The 17,352-nt window shown below is 38.6% G+C and overlaps 1 protein-coding gene and 1 long non-coding RNA gene across 27 annotated transcripts in view; both read right to left on the bottom strand.

The window, feature by feature from the left end:
• Window positions 1-17,352, bottom strand: part of LOC121655283 (neurexin-1a) — a 275,419-nt gene that overhangs the window by 216,333 nt on the left and 41,734 nt on the right. The gene's annotated exons all lie outside the window — the stretch shown is intronic.
• On the bottom strand, window positions 6,770-10,076 carry LOC121655288. Its single transcript, XR_006013133.1, has 6 exons — window positions 10,007-10,076; window positions 8,169-8,284; window positions 7,817-7,874; window positions 7,571-7,727; window positions 6,950-7,142; window positions 6,770-6,831 (listed from the first exon to the last, which is right to left on the bottom strand). It is a non-coding gene; the product is annotated as an uncharacterized LOC121655288 (long non-coding RNA).

Genomic DNA, 17,352 nt, shown 5'->3' with positions numbered 1-17,352 from the left:
ATTAACAACAAATTAAGGACCACTGATACCATATTTACAATTTACTACAGGTGAAAGTTCACTCAGCTGAAGACCAGTATCTCCAACAGCATTTAAGATTGAAATCAGGACATTTTACAATGTTTCATGCAGGTTTAGGCTGGGTCACAGCAACTTACAGGTGTATACCGTCCACCATGTTAGAGATACCTTCATAATAATGAAGCAAATCAGGACGTATTCAGCCATCATTGGAATACATTAAGGTTTAGTGATCCCAGTTGCAGCAACTATGATGTAAAAATCATAAGAACTAAATCTAAGCAGAAGGGCCCCACACTGGTGACGAATGAGAAATCAGGTGTGTAAGGAAGCCAAAAGTGTTCCAGGGTTTCTGGTTCACGTGGGCCCCATGAAGAACAAGACTGGACACGAGTATGTATGATGTTAGTTTTCTCAACGCCTTCCTATCTCATGAACATAGAGAAAATGCAGCTAAATTGGGTTTGAACCACATTATTCCATTACCTGCATGCTGGCATTAATGGTGCTTGGATCCTCTTTAGGCTGCTCTGTGGAGGACAACACAGTCTCAGCTGTCCCTGCAGAGGTCTGCATCTTTGTCATCTGGAATTTACACAAGAATTAACAACAAATTAAGGACCACTGATACCATATTTACAATTTACTACAGGTGAAAGTTCACTCAGCTGAAGACCAGTATCTCCAACAGCATTTAAGATTGAAATCAGGACATTTTACAATGTTTCATGCAGGTTTAGGCTGGGTCACAGCAACTTACAGGTGTATACCGTCCACCATGTTAGAGATACCTTCATAATAATGAAGCAAATCAGGACGTATTCAGCCATCATTAGAATATATTAAGGTTTAGTGATCCCAGTTGCAGCAACTATGATGTAAAATCATTAAGAACTAAATCTAAGCGGAAGGGCCCCACACGGTGACGAATGAGAGAAATCAGGTGTGTAAGGAAGCCAAAAGTGTTCCAGGGTTTCTGGTTCACGTGGGCCCCATGAAGAACAAGACTGGACACGAGTATGTATGATGTTAGTTTTCTCAACGCCTTCCTATCTCATGAACATAGAGAAAATGCAGCTAAATTGGGTTTGAACCACATTATTCCATTACCTGCATGCTGGCATTAATGGTGCTTGGATCCTCTTTAGGCTGCTCTGTGGAGGACAACACAGTCTCAGCTGTCCCTGCAGAGGTCTGCATCTTTGTCATCTGGAATTTACACAAGAATTAACAGTTAATTAAGGACCACTGATACAATATTTACAATTTACTACAGGTGAAAGTTCACTCAGCTGAAGACCAGTATCTCCAACAGCATTTAAGATTGAAATCAGGACATTTTACAATGATTCATGCAGGTTTAGGCTGGGTCACAGCAACTTACAGGTGTATACCGTCCACCATGTTAGAGATACCTTCATAATAATGAAGCAAATCAGGACGTATTCAGCCATCATTGGAATACATTAAGGTTTAGTGATCCCAGTTGCAGCAACTATGATGTAAAATCATTAAGAACTAAATCTAAGCGGAAGGGCCCCACACGGTGACGAATGAGAAATCAGGTGTGTAAGGAAGCCAAAAGTGTTCCAGGGTTTCTGGTTCACGTGGGCCCCATGAAGAACAAGACTGGACACGAGTATGTATGATGTTAGTTTTCTCAACGCCTTCCTATCTCATGAACATAGAGAAAATGCAGCTAAATTGGGTTTGAACCACATTATTCCATTACCTGCATGCTGGCATTAATGGTGCTTGGATCCTCTTTAGGCTGCTCTGTGGAGGACAACACAGTCTCAGCTGTCCCTGCAGAGGTCTGCATCTTTGTCATCTGGAATTTACACAAGAATTAACAACAAATTAAGGACCACTGATACCATATTTACAATTTACTACAGGTGAAAGTTCACTCAGCTGAAAACCAGTATCTCCAACAGCATTTAAGATTGAAATCAGGACATTTTACAATGTTTCATGCAGGTTTAGGCTGGGTCACAGCAACTTACAGGTGTATACCGTCCACCATGTTAGAGATACCTTCATAATAATGAAGCAAATCAGGACGTATTCAGCCATCATTGGAATACATTAAGGTTTAGTGATCCCAGTTGCAGCAACTATGATGTAAAAATCATAGAACTAAATCCAAGCAGAAGGGCCCCACATGGTGACGGACGAGAAATCAGGTGTGTAAGGAAGCCAAAAGTGTTCCAGGGTTTCTGGTTCACGTGGGCCCCATGAAGAACAAGACTGGACACGAGTATGTATGATGTTAGTTTTCTCAACGCCTTCCTATCTCATGAACATAGAGAAAATGCAGCTAAATTGGGTTTGAACCACATTATTCCATTACCTGCATGCTGGCATTAATGGTGCTTGGATCCTCTTTAGGCTGCTCTGTGGAGGACAACACAGTCTCAGCTGTCCCTGCAGAGGTCTGCATCTTTGTCATCTGAAATTTACACAAGAATTAACAACAAATTAAGGACCACTGATACCATATTTACAATTTACTACAGGTGAAAGTTCACTCAGCTGAAGACCAGTATCTCCAACAGCATTTAAGATTGAAATCAGGACATTTTACAATGTTTCATGCAGGTTTAGGCTGGGTCACAGCAACTTACAGGTGTATACCGTCCACCATGTTAGAGATACCTTCATAATAATGAAGCAAATCAGGACGTATTCAGCCATCATTAGAATATATTAAGGTTTAGTGATCCCAGTTGCAGCAACTATGATGTAAAATCATTAAGAACTAAATCTAAGCGGAAGGGCCCCCACACGGTGACGAATGAGAGAAATCAGGTGTGTAAGGAAGCCAAAAGTGTTCCAGGGTTTCTGGTTCACGTGGGCCCCATGAAGAACAAGACTGGACACGAGTATGTATGATGTTAGTTTTCTCAACGCCTTCCTATCTCATGAACATAGAGAAAATGCAGCTAAATTGGGTTTGAACCACATTATTCCATTACCTGCATGCTGGCATTAATGGTGCTTGGATCCTCTTTAGGCTGCTCTGTGGAGGACAACACAGTCTCAGCTGTCCCTGCAGAGGTCTGCATCTTTGTCATCTGGAATTTACACAAGAATTAACAACAAATTAAGGACCACTGATACCATATTTACAATTTACTACAGGTGAAAGTTCACTCAGCTGAAAACCAGTATCTCCAACAGCATTTAAGATTGAAATCAGGACATTTTACAATGTTTCATGCAGGTTTAGGCTGGGTCACAGCAACTTACAGGTGTATACCGTCCACCATGTTAGAGATACCTTCATAATAATGAAGCAAATCAGGACGTATTCAGCCATCATTGGAATACATTAAGGTTTAGTGATCCCAGTTGCAGCAACTATGATGTAAAAAATCAAGAACTAAATCCAAGCAGAAGGGCCCCACATGGTGACGGACGAGAAATCAGGTGTGTAAGGAAGCCAAAAGTGTTCCAGGGTTTCTGGTTCACGTGGGCCCCATGAAGAACAAGACTGGACACGAGTATGTATGATGTTAGTTTTCTCAACGCCTTCCTATCTCATGAACATAGAGAAAATGCAGCTAAATTGGGTTTGAACCACATTATTCCATTACCTGCATGCTGGCATTAATGGTGCTTGGATCCTCTTTAGGCTGCTCTGTGGAGGACAACACAGTCTCAGCTGTCCCTGCAGAGGTCTGCATCTTTGTCATCTGGAATTTACACAAGAATTAACAACAAATTAAGGACCACTGATACCATATTTACAATTTACTACAGGTGAAAGTTCACTCAGCTGAAGACCAGTATCTCCAACAGCATTTAAGATTGAAATCAGGACATTTTACAATGTTTCATGCAGGTTTAGGCTGGGTCACAGCAACTTACAGGTGTATACCGTCCACCATGTTAGAGATACCTTCATAATAATGAAGCAAATCAGGACGTATTCAGCCATCATTAGAATATATTAAGGTTTAGTGATCCCAGTTGCAGCAACTATGATGTAAAATCATTAAGAACTAAATCTAAGCGGAAGGGCCCCACACGGTGACGAATGAGAAAAATCAGGTGTGTAAGGAAGCCAAAAGTGTTCCAGGGTTTCTGGTTCACGTGGGCCCCATGAAGAACAAGACTGGACACGAGTATGTATGATGTTAGTTTTCTCAACGCCTTCCTATCTCATGAACATAGAGAAAATGCAGCTAAATTGGGTTTGAACCACATTATTCCATTACCTGCATGCTGGCATTAATGGTGCTTGGATCCTCTTTAGGCTGCTCTGTGGAGGACAACACAGTCTCAGCTGTCCCTGCAGAGGTCTGCATCTTTGTCATCTGGAATTTACACAAGAATTAACAACAAATTAAGGACCACTGATACCATATTTACAATTTACTACAGGTGAAAGTTCACTCAGCTGAAAACCAGTATCTCCAACAGCATTTAAGATTGAAATCAGGACATTTTACAATGTTTCATGCAGGTTTAGGCTGGGTCACAGCAACTTACAGGTGTATACCGTCCACCATGTTAGAGATACCTTCATAATAATGAAGCAAATCAGGACGTATTCAGCCATCATTGGAATACATTAAGGTTTAGTGATCCCAGTTGCAGCAACTATGATGTAAAAAATCAAGAACTAAATCCAAGCAGAAGGGCCCCACATGGTGACGGACGAGAAATCAGGTGTGTAAGGAAGCCAAAAGTGTTCCAGGGTTTCTGGTTCACGTGGCCCCATGAAGAACAAGACTGGACACGAGTATGTATGATGTTAGTTTTCTCAACGCCTTCCTATCTCATGAACATAGAGAAAATGCAGCTAAATTGGGTTTGAACCACATTATTCCATTACCTGCATGCTGGCATTAATGGTGCTTGGATCCTCTTTAGGCTGCTCTGTGGAGGACAACACAGTCTCAGCTGTCCCTGCAGAGGTCTGTATCTTTGTCATCTGGAATTTACACAAGAATTAACAACAAATTAAGGACCACTGATACCATATTTACAATTTACTACAGGTGAAAGTTCACTCAGCTGAAGACCAGTATCTCCAACAGCATTTAAGATTGAAATCAGGACATTTTACAATGTTTCATGCAGGTTTAGGCTGGGTCACAGCAACTTACAGGTGTATACCGTCCACCATGTTAGAGATACCTTCATAATAATGAAGCAAATCAGGACGTATTCAGCCATCATTAGAATATATTAAGGTTTAGTGATCCCAGTTGCAGCAACTATGATGTAAAATCATTAAGAACTAAATCTAAGCGGAAGGGCCCCACACGGTGACGAATGAGAGAAATCAGGTGTGTAAGGAAGCCAAAAGTGTTCCAGGGTTTCTGGTTCACGTGGGCCCCATGAAGAACAAGACTGGACACGAGTATGTATGATGTTAGTTTTCTCAACGCCTTCCTATCTCATGAACATAGAGAAAATGCAGCTAAATTGGGTTTGAACCACATTATTCCATTACCTGCATGCTGGCATTAATGGTGCTTGGATCCTCTTTAGGCTGCTCTGTGGAGGACAACACAGTCTCAGCTGTCCCTGCAGAGGTCTGCATCTTTGTCATCTGGAATTTACACAAGAATTAACAGCAAATTAAGGACCACTGATACAATATTTACAATTTACTACAGGTGAAAGTTCACTCAGCTGAAGACCAGTATCTCCAACAGCATTTAAGATTGAAATCAGGACATTTTACAATGTTTCATGCAGGTTTAGGCTGGGTCACAGCAACTTACAGGTGTATACCGTCCACCATGTTAGAGATACCTTCATAATAATGAAGCAAATCAGGACGTATTCAGCCATCATTAGAATATATTAAGGTTTAGTGATCCCAGTTGCAGCAACTATGATGTAAAATCATTAAGAACTAAATCTAAGCGGAAGGGCCCCACACGGTGACGAATGAGAAATCAGGTGTGTAAGGAAGCCAAAAGTGTTCCAGGGTTTCTGGTTCACGTGGGCCCCATGAAGAACAAGACTGGACATGAGTATGTATGATGTTAGTTTTCTCAACGCCTTCCTATCTCATGAACATAGAGAAAATGCAGCTAAATTGGGTTTGAACCACATTATTCCATTACCTGCATGCTGGCATTAATGGTGCTTGGATCCTCTTTAGGCTGCTCTGTGGAGGACAACACAGTCTCAGCTGTCCCTGCAGAGGTCTGCATCTTTGTCATCTGGAATTTACACAAGAATTAACAGCAAATTAAGGACCACTGATACCATATTTACAATTTACTACAGGTGAAAGTTCACTCAGCTGAAGACCAGTATCTCCAACAGCATTTAAGATTGAAATCAGGACATTTTACAATGTTTCATGCAGGTTTAGGCTGGGTCACAGCAACTTACAGGTGTATACCGTCCACCATGTTAGAGATACCTTCATAATAATGAAGCAAATCAGGACGTATTCAGCCATCATTAGAATATATTAAGGTTTAGTGATCCCAGTTGCAGCAACTATGATGTAAAATCATTAAGAACTAAATCTAAGCGGAAGGGCCCCACACGGTGACGAATGAGAAATCAGGTGTGTAAGGAAGCCAAAAGTGTTCCAGGGTTTCTGGTTCACGTGGGCCCCATGAAGAACAAGACTGGACACGAGTATGTATGATGTTAGTTTTCTCAACGCCTTCCTATCTCATGAACATAGAGAAAATGCAGCTAAATTGGGTTTGAACCACATTATTCCATTACCTGCATGCTGGCATTAATGGTGCTTGGATCCTCTTTAGGCTGCTCTGTGGAGGACAACACAGTCTCAGCTGTCCCTGCAGAGGTCTGCATCTTTGTCATCTGAAATTTAAATCCACAACAAAAACACATGTAGTAATCAAAAAATGAATACAAGATATTTTGTCAGGTTGAAAAACTGGAAAACATGCAATCATACATGCTTGACTCATCCACTCACTTTTTTACGCCATGGCCATTTAGAATCCCCATAGTTGTAATTAATTTCAGTCCCTACTTCTATTTTCACTACAGAAAACAGGCAGAAATGTGGTCTCCCATTCACCACAATTTTTTTCATGGTGCAGTTTGGACATCTGTGGTTGTCATTAACCAGTCTTCCAAGGGATTTATCCTCTTTGGATGCATCAATACTAAAGCAGTATAAAATGTAAAAGGAAAACAGTTAAGAACAACTGATGTACAACTTTCTACTCAAATATCAAACCTTACACTGTAAAGAAATAATTTCAAATATAAAATATACATTACTCATGTCTACTTAAACTGTATTATGTGATAGCATGAAGTCCCATGATAATGCTCTCTTGTTACTCCAAAATGTCAACACAAAGCAGTAATACTTTCAAGGAAAAACTGAAATGGATTTATTAGACTAAATTAATACACCTGACCCAGCATGTGTATTTAAATGATTTGATGAGTTTTTATTCCATAATCAGGTACTAAAAATTTTGATTTCAGGCTTAAATGAAAATCACATGAAAATCTACAAACCCCCAGCCCAAAGGAAAAAAAAACAAACATAAAAATAAGAAAACCACAATTGTTACATGCTTACCACCACCGACGATTCTGCCATTCAAATTCAAAGAGAAATGTACTCTCTCTCTCTGAGTAACATCTGGACCGGCATTCCTCCACAGATATTAGCTCACCTCTGTACTCCAAGACAAAGGTGCCTGGATCAATGGGCTGGGCAGCGAATACTCCTCTTCCTAAAAGATTAAAAGATTTTAAAAGATTTCAGATTAAGATGTGATCAAGAAAGCATTGACTTATTCTTATCTGTAACATACATATATACTAAAAATGTCCAACTGTTACTGTCCTGCATGTTGTAGATGTTCCCCGATCCAACACACCTAATTCAAATTACACAGATTTTCTTCAACGCTTGTTAAGATTTGTACAAGTCTGTTAATAACCCATTAATCTAAACCGAAAATGTTTTGGAAAGCAGTCCCCAAATACTGGTACTTGATTTTCCTTAAAAAAAAACAAAAAAAAAAAACTCTTGCCAATTAGACGCGGCATAACCGTGACAAAAATGAGGATTTAAAACATTTCTTTTACAACAAACACTGGAGCAGGAAATTCAGTCTCACACAATACCCACCAAACACACACACACCCACAAAGGCCTTTCTACACCTTACCTTTGCAACTATCGATAAATCTTTCTATAAACCCTGGCTTGTCCGTAGAAGACTGTATGTATAACTTTGCCTCCTCAGTAGGATGGATCCTTTTCTTCCTTTTTATCATTATGGCTCTGAAAAAGAGAATTCTAATGTGATTACAGAGAAAACATCATTCACTAATCAATCCAAAGATTCACTTTTAAAACTAATGATTTATTTATTAATGCAGCAACTGTCTAAACCTATGGTACACAATGCTTTCCACAAGATAGCATAACTACAGTCATGCAGCTTCATGACAACTAGATTAATTTCCTGAACTGTAAATACTGATGAAGAAATGCAGTAACTTTGTTAATCTAAAGATGTAAAATATTTGTCTATCCTTTAGGCAGTTCAGCTGTCACACATTCTCAACTGAAATGAAGAGCAGACTAATCATTACAGGACAGCCATATTCATCATAGATCTTATTTTAATGAACTGTTATCAAAAGTCTGATTTGTTTACTTTAGTCTAAAGCATGTTTATTCCTGTCTTTTAGCCAGTCAGGGGGAAAAAAATCCAAACAAGAGTGTAATTGCAGAAATCATAACACTTTTCATACAATATTTATCTATATATATGTAAACTAGGGTTGTCAAGAGATTAAAATTTTCCAATCAGATTAATTTGTAGCAACCCTATTGCTGGTCAGTGTCCCTGCCTGGACCCCATCTAAACTTTTAGACCTGCCCCTGCATATCTGAAGTATAAATCTTTTCTACCACCTGTCAGCTACTTTATTATAGAGGAGAGCTTCCCTGATTTAAATCTCAGAATATTGTTAATATTTTCTCTCACGTTTTTAATGGCCCATAAATGATCAGACCTATGTCTCCAACATCTACACAGCACCAATGATTTGGAGATGATGTTTTCTTGTTTCTGTGACAATGACATGGATCTCATTGACATGACACTGATAAATGTTAATCACTTTAGCTAGGAATAAAACCTTTGGATAAATATGCGCCGGTGTGAACCATGAAACGTGAGTTTCCTCCTACTAAGCTGAAAGATAAACACACGCAAAAGGCCAATGGTGCCAGCGACAGAAAAGCCGATCAGCTGATTTACAACAGGAGAGGGAGGGGGAGACGAGGCTGTCGCGGTGTGCAGAGGACCAGAGCAGACCCTCTCACCAGTAAAATGTGGGCGTTAAAGCATCCTCATCATACATGACATTGTTTATAAACGTCTTCGCTATAAAGGCGCTCACATCACTCTCAACTCCTGGTTGTGACTACCAACAAGCACAGACGTTACTGCCACTGCTCCACAAAAAGCCATGGCCGAAAATCTGGCTTTCCTATTTTGGGATCTCCTTAAAACGATGCTATTGAAAATGTGCTGGCTACGGTCGGCCAATAACTTTAAAACTGCAACATACGCTCGGCTGTTACTAACGACTACTTTGGAATGTTTCCACACTACCGTCACTGCGTCACTTGTGCAGCCTAATAAATATGACAAGTGGCCCAGAAACTACGAAAATCCACGTTATTTCAAGCCCGCATCTTTAATAGAATGTTTATCGACACAAGGCTGTCATCATCAGAAAAAAAGCCGGTCCTACGCCACACGCAATATGGTACATTATATGCGTTCAATACACTTTATAAACCCATCTTCTTATCAAAGTGTGAACATTAAATCGACTGTTTCTATAAATGCTAGCAAGCTAGTTGTCGGCAAACGGTCCGACAAACTGTCCGACCGTCGAAGGAGCTGACAAAAGTATTTCACGGTGAAAAACTTATTACCAGCCGCCTGTTACTGATATAAGACATACATAAATCAAGCCAACTTACATTTATTGTTTGCTTGGCCTGATTTTGTGGCGATTTTATCCAAGATGTTTAATCAACTGCAGCGTGTGATCAGTACAGCCACGGTGCGTTTAAAGCCCACAGTAACGTGGGGCGAATCAGCGTTGAAAATAATTACGCACTTCTAACTTAATCTGGTCTGGTCTTAAAACTTTTGTTATAAAAATCACAGCAGTTTTTAATGATATTATGAATTTATATCGACCAGTTATTTTAAGAACGTGAGTTTTTAGTTACGTCTTTATGTTTTACATTTCTGACGATAATTAAATACCAATCGCTTACACACAGGCAAGCACATATACATATATATATATATATATATATATATATATATGTATATATATATATATATATATATATAAAATTTACTACCTGTGCAACTAACATTAGCAACTAACTAGCAAGCTAATGCTAATGCTAATGTTGCTTGCTAGTTAGTTGCTAATGTTAGTGGGCAAGCATGCTATAGCAAGCTAGCAGTACATTCTAAAATATCTAAAATGACTAATTAGAAGTTACAGTTTCTTGCCCCAACGTTAGAAACAGACTACTGGGTTAAAACTACATAGAAAAGAGCCATGTCAAAGTAAAAAAAATGCATACATATATATATAATAAATAAATAAGCTTACCATGTGCTGTCATGACGAACTTGCTTGTCGGTGCCAAACAGACCATATCCATATTAGGGAAGTGGAGATCCAGCCCAAATTAGTTGCTGTTTTTACATACAGCCAATCAAGTTCAGTGTTATTTATTGTTAATTGTGACCCTGATCATCATTGGAGGTTTCATCGTCACTCAGTTGAGAACGCGTTCTTATTGGTTCTAAAGATACACACTTTCTGAAGTGTGTATACTTGTAGTAACGGCCCCAAGCCTCTGGGATCGCTAGAGAGCACACACAGTTGACACACACATTTCCAGAAATTGTCACCTTGTGGGGAAAGTGAAAAAAAAAGCAGGAGGCATGTCAGGGGGGTCTGTTATGCTAGTTTAAATAGCTAATCTTTGTGGGGCCCTGATTTTTGGGCCCCACGAAGCTCTTGGGCCCCACACCGTTGGTGGGCTCCCTGCCTCTGGGCCCCTTAAAGTAGCAAATGTAAGTACACACACACACACACACACACACACACACACACACACACACACACACACACACTGTGCAACCTGATAAGATTCTGATTCTCTCATGATCAGTTCTTGTTCTGTCACAGTCATCTTAGTAAGTGTTTTTGTTGCTACAGCCTAACAATAATTTACATGAAAAAAAAAGTCTGGATTTATTGAATATACATCAGTTAACATACTTTCTGTTCCCTCTTTCAAAAACTAACCACAGATTGCATGAATTGAATATGGATACTCATCTTAAGTCAGTATGCAAAAGGTGTCTTTTACTGCCGACGCCATGATGCAGTGAATGCAGGGATATTCGAAGCTAGAAAAAGGGGTTTTCTGATAAAAGAACAACAAAGTCAACACGAGGTTGAAAAAGAAATGAGAGTGCTGGGAGCAGTCGGAGGGGGGTTGTTTGGAACTGTGATAACACTTGGATGTGCTTTGTAGACTGTATTCCTTGTTTCTTGCTTTTGCTCCAACCAATTGGTGTTAGAGGCAAAACCACTTGGTCAGGATTAAGGCTTATTTATGCTCTATGAAAAAAAAAACACCGATATACAGAATGATGAAGTCTTGCATCCATTTCCTATGTCCTTCACATGTGAAACGTTGGTATGTTACAGATGTGTCCCCTGATACCACAAATGGAGCAATACCAACAGAAACTGTGGGGACAGTGTTAAGCAGTATAGCTGATAAGCGAAAAGAACAGAGAAGAAATAGAAGCTACAATGTATTTAATGGCTGCAAAGACCATCACTCTTCTGCCTCTTTTTATATCTACATTTTTATGACCTCCTCCACTGTGACAATAAAATTCAAAGGGGAACTCTGAACTCTGGGCTACCTTCTAGTGGATGAACTGCCTTTCACTTATGCCAGTGTAAGGGATACATGGCAGCGATGTTAGACATGGCTTGAAATGGACATGCCTGTTCACATACGTGAAAGGGAGCACAAATGAGCATTTAGGAGTAGAAAATTGCCTTCACAAAGATGCATTCTCACTGTTAACATTCTATGTTTAAAATATCGCTTGAAGCCATACCATGTACTTGGCAGTCTGTTAACAAAGAACCTGATATAAAAACAAAAAAAAAAAAAAAAAAAAAAAAAAAACAACTGATATACTCACTAAATAGATGTCCAAACAACACTGCAATGAAACTGAATTTTGACAGTTGTTTCTCTGTAAAGTACACACATTTCCAGGGGGATGCTTGGTGACGTTAACCCAAAGTGGTAATTATGACGTTATTTGTTTCAAACATTGATTTCTGTACACAGTGTATCCTTCAGTTCTTGCTGTATGTAAGGAGGAGAAATCCCAAGGTAAAGGCACAGACTCCACACAGGATACTGTATGTAGCTCATTAGATGAGGCTCCTCAGGGGATTGACTTGGGATGGAGTCACACTGGTGCATTTGTCACCACAGGCAAGCCACCAGAGAGGTGTAGACAACAGGGACCATAGGAAACAAACACACTTGGTGAATTGCAATACATATCCCCTTCCTTGACTGACATGGCTAAGAGTTGTTTTTCTTTTTCTCTTAATGTGCGTCATTAGTGGGAAAATCAAAGAGGTACAGAAGAAGTCTCCATGGAAGGGAAAAAAATAAATAAATAAAACAGGGTCCCACACAAAATATGTCATATTATCATTATAATGTATGTTTTCTATATTTTTGGTCAAAATGTTTTATATTTTATTTTATTTCATTTGCAAAGTTACTATTTATTTTATCCATATTCATCATTTTCAGTTCTTTACAAACTGATTTTACATTCAAATCAATCAACAGTCCTGGCCGCACATCATAAGCTTTGTCACAATAATGAATTAAAGCCATTTTTGAACCTTACATTTTTAATGGGCAATCGATCAAACCAAACACACCCCATATAGAAATGAAAATGTGAAGCACTGACTTTCAGAGTATTGAGAGCATGCCCAGAAAGTCCAAGCTGTAAATTATAGAGACATGGCGCTTAATAGTAGATGTGGCTCCCAGGGTCACCCTTTATTAAGATTTGGCTCTCATAAATCTATTCCATATGGAGTTCTCATTGTCACAGTTTGCCAGTGGACAGGCCATTCACAAGGACGTCAGCAGATGTGGGCTGCTGGAAAGTGGACCTTTGAACAGGAAAGAGAGAGAAAAGAAGGAAAAAAAAAGAGACACGAGCAGAGTCTGCAAAGCTCTAAAATAATGAGAAGGCAGAACTGTCAGGAGCATGGCTTAAAGCACAAAATGAAGTAAAAAGAACACATCGGAAAATGTCAAAACTCCCCAGTGGGATATGGCAACGCTTCCAAAGAGATGTGGGTCACAGTGTTCATGTCACACAGAGCCAGATACTCATGGACATTGTGGGAAATCTGTTTAATGTTTCTTTAAACAGATAAAAATAGAATGCGTCTTGCAATATCAGTGGCACACTGCAAACCACAAGGACACAGGACAGCATGATGAAGTTATGTGAAATAACAAAACTGTGTATTAAACACTTTCTCCTTCAAACTAATCCTTTTTTTTTTTCTTTTTAATTTCACATTTCCTAAAGGCCCATGATAATAAATAAATATACAGGTATACTAAATATGAAAGAAAATTGTTACAGCTTATATATATATATATATATAAAAGAGGGCTGTAGAAAGTTTCAGTGTGTTTAAAACAGAAAACTAACATACTCACTGAATATTTTAATGGCACAGGACAATAGGAGTCAGATTTTGAAATGATAGCTTAAATGGGGTGAGCTCATTTTCATCTCGCAGGGTCTGGTTTATGAGGTGTGTCTTTTTCATTGTTCTTCTATCTGAGGAAGCTGATGGTTGGTCTTGGAATTTATTGAGCCAGAGTTGACCCCCTGATACTTTGCTGAGGTTTTATTGGGCACCAATATTGGGTTGCAGGTTATGAATTACAACCAAACAAGCCCATGTCAATGACTTGTTATCCATCTAAGGACAGAGAGGGAGGAAACAAACAAGACACCTCAATGCCTTTGATGAAAGAGAAAAAAAAGTATATTTTACCCTTTAAAAATATCTGTCTACAGTACACAAAACATAAGCTAGTTTTATGTTTTAAAGATGTTATAATCGATATTTTGTTTTAATAACAATTTAAATATGTGTAAATTTGAACTTCAAAGGTTCAACCTGCAGGGAATCGTCGCTTAAATTTTATAGTTAATTTCAGCCTCTTTAAGCAGGCATGTGGAGGCATGTACACTGTCTTTATAATCTATACTGAGAAAGTTGGTTTGGAAACTAATGAAGCATTTAATAATTATGGAACCAGAGTTTTCCTTAAAGAGTTGAAGAAAAAAAAAAACTTTTTAAAATGTATATACAATGTTGGGATAAACTGAGTTTCACCAAAAGGAGAACAAACTCAGTTTTTACTTTTTTATATCTGAAAGGATTAAGCACAATGTTCCTTTATCTCACTTTTTGCAGCAGTCACTTACAAACAGATATTACAACACTCCATCTAAGCTTTACTAACAATAAGTAGCTGCTAAACAATAATGTTAACTTCACTTCAGGACCAAATATTAGCAGAAATTGTTCATATCATTTTTCAGCCTTTCAAATTTCTAAAATGCATGCTGGAGTAATTGCCAAGACGTTGACATGTCTGATTTCTAGAAGAACAAAATGAGAGCATGGGCTAATTTGAACTGGACACGTTAGCACTGCTAGAAGCTGCAGTGGTTACACATCGCTGAACATACTAAGAAATAAAAAGCCTTGCAGATGAAGTTGGATTTAAATGACTCTCCAAGCAGTGACTGCCTCTGAGTTTTGGTAAAAGCTTAATATACTGTGATACTAATTTCTGTCACAATATATTTTTTGATGGAAACTAAACCAACTGCAGAAAGTATTGATGTTTAGAAGAGCTCCATAAATGGCTGTGAAACACTTTTTCCATTCATTTAATCCCTGTTGTCTCTCTTCCATTCAGTCTTTTCTTCCATCACTCCCATGCACATGCAGCATGATTTATTTATACTCTCTGGAGACGGAGTGGTTCCTCTCTTCCTCCATCAGTAAATGCAATCTCACCACAATATAGAAATGGCAATTTGTCTTATTTAAGTTCCAATTTGCCTTTTCAGCCACTGCTCCCTGGGTCATTCTCTTCCAGTTTGGCAAAAGTGGCCTTAAGCTTCCTCAGTACCTCATTTGTCACGTTTAATGGTTAAAGCAATATTTCATCATAACAACTTATCAACATATGCAGCAACAATTCAAAAGAAGTATTTATTTACTTTCCTTACCATTATATTCAACAGTAGAAACCACAAATACAATGACTATATTTATGCTGCATGTGCTATAAAATCTGCTACTAATATTTTTTAGATGACCTAGTTTGTACATAAAAAGACATTTTCTCATCTGTGGTCTGAAAACTATGAATAGAATCAATCTAAGTTACAGATTTTTTTTCTGAACAATAGTTTTACAGCAATTAATAGAACAGATTTTCTGTTTATATGCTGACAGTGTTCAGTGTTCTAGTGTGAATTCACTTAAGCAGCTGGAGACTGTGTAGGTGTGTCTGCTTCTTCTGTAGTCTGACCTAGCATAAGGACTGGGTATTTGACGTGAGGTGCTACATCTCACAACTAATTACAGCAAGCAGTTGCCAAGCAACTGCTGCAAATGGGGCCTTATGGGTCCAGAGGTGGACTAGTGGTCCAACCAGCATTAGTCAAGCCTGTGATAGATTTTCATCTGACCCCTGTGCCCCTCTTGCCCTCTGACTTTAATAGAACAACCATGTCCCATACATTCTGCAGCAAGGTTTGAGTTCAGTGTATGTACACAAGAAAATATGTCCCATTACAGGTTCATAAAAACAAAATTGCTCCAGTTCTTTTTTTTATTTCAACATATATATATGAGGTTTAGCAAAAGTTTAAATGCATTAAATACAGTTTATCCATCTGCAATAAGGTTGAGGTAGAAGTTACAAAGACTATTTTTTTAGTGACTTTTAAAAGGCACTTTCTGGTATACACTCAGTTCCACATCATTACATCCGCATCCCATTTAGTCTCTTTGGGTGGCAATTAAAAGACTGTTTTATGACAGCATGGACACAGTCAACAAATGCCACCCCTCCTCCTCCTGCCCTCCTGTTCTCATCTCATTGTCATATCCCCTGGTGAGTTGTGTCTTTCGAAAAGAAGCAGACAGCAGTCCCAAGACCTCATCCTCATAATTATCACCCTTGTTTTTACCACAGGGATGCCAACAAGCTAATTACTGAGGAATAATCACATGTTTGTCAAGACCCCTGCAATCTTGGGTACTGAGTGTCTTGTTAGATCATTTTATGCACACACACACACACACACACACATATACACACACACATGGAGTTTGTCTCCTCCACACGTTTAATATAAAGATTTGCTGTCAGAAGAAGAGCAGTCATTTTAGCATACATCCACTATGGGTTATTAATTCTGAGAAATCTATCCCATATCAGTATAATGTTGTCTCTCTTTTATGTTGCCAGACAAGTGTGCATATTTTTAAAACGATGAGCAAAAGCCCAATACATTTGTTTTTACAGTGCACTTATGTAGTCTTGCGTGACGATGTGCTCAGGTTTAGTGGACCGCTCTGTTTTCTCCATGTGGGTGTAAACGATGACGATTCTGCAGAGATGCTTCTGTTAAGCAGTCAAATACATACACATGCAAATGTGAAGTGGGTGCTTGACCTTTATGCTGTAAAAGAAGATCACACACTGCCATACACAATTAACAGGGTACTTTTCCACTCTTGGAGGACTGTGAGTGGCAGAACTGATTTCACCTTCAGACTAAAAATAAATAAATGAAGATTTAATGAAAAAAATAAAAGGAAAAATACTTTCTTAATCCCAGGGGCGAATTAATAAATGTAATCTTTATCTTATCCTTACGTTTTATCATCTTTTATAAATATACTCTTTTACTGTTTCCCCTGCACATAAGAGTCAAAATTTACTACTGCTTTTCCAGGTGCACAAAAATGAAAAGTAAAGAAAAGAAAAGAAAAGAAAAGAAAAGAAATAAAAAAAGAAAAGAAAAAGTGTGTTTTGGTGTTCAGTAAGAATGTGAGTAGTAAATTAGCACCTGAACAGCAAGAATGCAGTAATCTAGTGAGAAAAAGCAAGAAAACAAA

The sequence above is a fragment of the Melanotaenia boesemani genome, chromosome 16 (genome assembly GCF_017639745.1).
Source record: "Melanotaenia boesemani isolate fMelBoe1 chromosome 16, fMelBoe1.pri, whole genome shotgun sequence".
In the NCBI taxonomy this organism is placed as follows: domain Eukaryota; kingdom Metazoa; phylum Chordata; class Actinopteri; order Atheriniformes; family Melanotaeniidae; genus Melanotaenia; species Melanotaenia boesemani.
Note: the sequence above shows the minus strand (reverse complement) of the source record. Positions and strands in the feature narration are given on the sequence as shown.